Below are 3,721 nucleotides of genomic sequence, written 5' to 3'. Positions count from 1 at the left end.
CGTTTCCACATTTTTTATGAATGACAGGTGTGGTAGATTGATTTTCGTCACTTTTTGGAAAAATCGGAGACGGGTCGATTTTTGGTGATTTTGAGTGATTTTGAACAGTGCCGGCACTGTGAGATTTCTTCAATTTTGGCCAGGTAGGGATGAAAATTTTTTTTCTTCATTATAGTGTCAGGTAGGTGTGTTCGGTCATTTGTAGTAAGAATAAAGTGCTGGAAGAGTGGTGGTGTCAACTTTAAGGAAGAAATAGAGCAAAAACTCTGTCTCTCCCCCCCCCCCCCCCTCTCAGATTCTGTTCTCAGAGCTTATTTTTGGATCATCTTTAAAGCTAGAATTGGGGGCCTTGATGAAGTGACCCGGGCGCGTTTCCACATTTTTTATGAATGACAGGTGTGGTAGATTGATTTTCGTCACTTTTTGGAAAAATCGGAGACGGGTCGATTTTTGGTGATTTTGAGTGATTTTGAACAGTGCCGGCACTGTGAGATTTCTTCACTTTTGGCCAGGTAGGGATGAAAATTTTTTTTCTTCATTATAGTGTCAGGTAGGTGTGTTCGGTCATTTGTAGTAAGAATAAAGTGCTGGAAGAGTGGTGGTGTCAACATTAAGGAAGAAATAGAGCAAAAACTCTGTCTCTCCCCCCCTCTCAGATTCTGTTCTCAGAGCTTATTTTTGGATCATCTTTAAAGGTAGAATTGGGGGCCTTGATGAAGTGACCCGGGCGCGTTTCCACATTTTTTATGAATGACAGGTGTGGTAGATTGATTTTCGTCACTTTTTGGAAAAATCGGAGACGGGTCGATTTTTGGTGATTTTGAGTGATTTTGAACAGTGCCGGCACTGTGAGATTTCTTCAATTTTGGCCAGGTAGGGATGAAAATTTTTTTCTTCATTATAGTGTCAGGTAGGTGTGTTCAGTCATTTGTAGTAAGAATAAAGTGCTGGAAGAGTGGTGGTGTCAACATTAAGGAAGAAATAGAGCAAAAACTCTGTCTCTCCCCCCCCCCCCCCTCTCAGATTCTGTTCTCAGAGCTTATTTTTGGATCATCTTTAAAGCTAGAATTGGGGGCCTTGATGAAGTGACCCGGGCGCGTTTCCACATTTTTTATGAATGACAGGTGTGGTAGATTGATTTTCGTCACTTTTTGGAAAAATCGGAGACGGGTCGATTTTTGGTGATTTTGAGTGATTTTGAACAGTGCCGGCACTGTGAGATTTCTTCAATTTTGGCCAGGTAGGGATGAAAATTTTTTTTCTTCATTATAGTGTCAGGTAGGTGTGTTCGGTCATTTGTAGTAAGAATAAAGTGCTGGAAGAGTGGTGGTGTCAACATTAAGGAAGAAATAGAGCAAAAACTCTGTCTCTCCCCCCCCCTCTCAGATTCTGTTCTCAGAGCTTATTTTTGGATCATCTTTAAAGCTAGAATTGGGGGCCTTGATGAAGTGACCCGGGCGCGTTTCCACATTTTTTATGAATGACAGGTGTGGTAGATTGATTTTCGTCACTTTTTGGAAAAATCGGAGACGGGTCGATTTTTGGTGATTTTGAGTGATTTTGAACAGTGCCGGCACTGTGAGATTTCTTCAATTTTGGCCAGGTAGGGATGAAAATTTTTTTCTTCATTATAGTGTCAGGTAGGTGTGTTCGGTCATTTGTAGTAAGAATAAAGTGCTGGAAGAGTGGTGGTGTCAACATTAAGGAAGAAATAGAGCAAAAACTCTGTCTCTCCCCCCCCCCTCTCAGATTCTGTTCTCAGAGCTTATTTTTGGATCATCTTTAAAGCTAGAATTGGGGGCCTTGATGAAGTGACCCGGGCGCGTTTCCACATTTTTTATGAATGACAGGTGTGGTAGATTGATTTTCGTCACTTTTTGGAAAAATCGGAGACGGGTCGATTTTTGGTGATTTTGAGTGATTTTGAACAGTGCCGGCACTGTGAGATTTCTTCAATTTTGGCCAGGTAGGGATGAAATTTTTTTTTCTTCATTATAGTGTCAGGTAGGTGTGTTCGGTCATTTGTAGTAAGAATAAAGTGCTGGAAGAGTGGTGGTGTCAACATTAAGGAAGAAATAGAGCAAAAACTCTGTCTCTCCCCCCCCCCCTCTCAGATTCTGTTCTCAGAGCTTATATTTGGATCATCTTTAAAGCTAGAATTGGGGGCCTTGATGAAGTGACCCGGGCGCGTTTCCACATTTTTTATGAATGACAGGTGTGGTAGATTGATTTTCGTCACTTTTTGGAAAAATCGGAGACGGGTCGATTTTTGGTGATTTTGAGTGATTTTGAACAGTGCCGGCACTGTGAGATTTCTTCAATTTTGGCCAGGTAGGGATGAAAATTTTTTTCTTCATTATAGTGTCAGGTAGGTGTGTTCGGTCATTTGTAGTAAGAATAAAGTGCTGGAAGAGTGGTGGTGTCAACATTAAGGAAGAAATAGAGCAAAAACTCTGTCTCTCCCCCCCCCCCCTCTCAGATTCTGTTCTCAGAGCTTATTTTTGGATCATCTTTAAAGCTAGAATTGGGGGCCTTGATGAAGTGACCCGGGCGCGTTTCCACATTTTTTATGAATGACAGGTGTGGTAGATTGATTTTCGTCACTTTTTGGAAAAATCGGAGACGGGTCGATTTTTGGTGATTTTGAGTGATTTTGAACAGTGCCGGCACTGTGAGATTTCTTCAATTTTGGCCAGGTAGGGATGAAAATTTTTTTTCTTCATTATAGTGTCAGGTAGGTGTGTTCGGTCATTTGTAGTAAGAATAAAGTGCTGGAAGAGTGGTGGTGTCAACATTAAGGAAGAAATAGAGCAAAAACTCTGTCTCTCCCCCCCCCCCTCTCAGATTCTGTTCTCAGAGCTTATTTTTGGATCATCTTTAAAGCTAGAATTGGGGGCCTTGATGAAGTGACCCGGGCGCGTTTCCACATTTTTTATGAATGACAGGTGTGGTAGATTGATTTTCGTCACTTTTTGGAAAAATCGGAGACGGGTCGATTTTTGGTGATTTTGAGTGATTTTGAACAGTGCCGGCACTGTGAGATTTCTTCAATTTTGGCCAGGTAGGGATGAAAATTTTTTTTCTTCATTATAGTGTCAGGTAGGTGTGTTCGGTCATTTGTAGTAAGAATAAAGTGCTGGAAGAGTGGTGGTGTCAACATTAAGGAAGAAATAGAGCAAAAACTCTGTCTCTCCCCCCCCTCTCAGATTCTGTTCTCAGAGCTTATTTTTGGATCATCTTTAAAGCTAGAATTGGGGGCCTTGATGAAGTGACCCGGGCGCGTTTCCACATTTTTTATGAATGACAGGTGTGGTAGATTGATTTTCGTCACTTTTTGGAAAAATCGGAGACGGGTCGATTTTTGGTGATTTTGAGTGATTTTGAACTGTGCCGGCACTGTGAGATTTCTTCAATTTTGGCCAGGTAGGGATGAAAATTTTTTTTCTTCATTATAGTGTCAGGTAGGTGTGTTCGGTCATTTGTAGTAAGAATAAAGTGCTGGAAGAGTGGTGGTGTCAACATTAAGGAAGAAATAGAGCAAAAACTCTGTCTCTCCCCCCCCCTCTCAGATTCTGTTCTCAGAGCTTATTTTTGGATCATCTTTAAAGCTAGAATTGGGGGCCTTGATGAAGTGACCCGGGCGCGTTTCCACATTTTTTATGAATGACAGGTGTGGTAGATTGATTTTCGTCACTTTTTGGAAAAATCGGAGACGGGTCGA

The sequence above is a fragment of the Lingula anatina genome, chromosome 5 (assembly GCF_051362555.1).
Source record: "Lingula anatina isolate TDL-2025a chromosome 5, LinAna3.0, whole genome shotgun sequence".
Lineage (NCBI taxonomy): Eukaryota > Metazoa > Brachiopoda > Lingulata > Lingulida > Lingulidae > Lingula > Lingula anatina.
The sequence above is the reverse complement of the archived record's forward strand: the minus strand, read 5'-3'. Positions refer to the sequence as shown.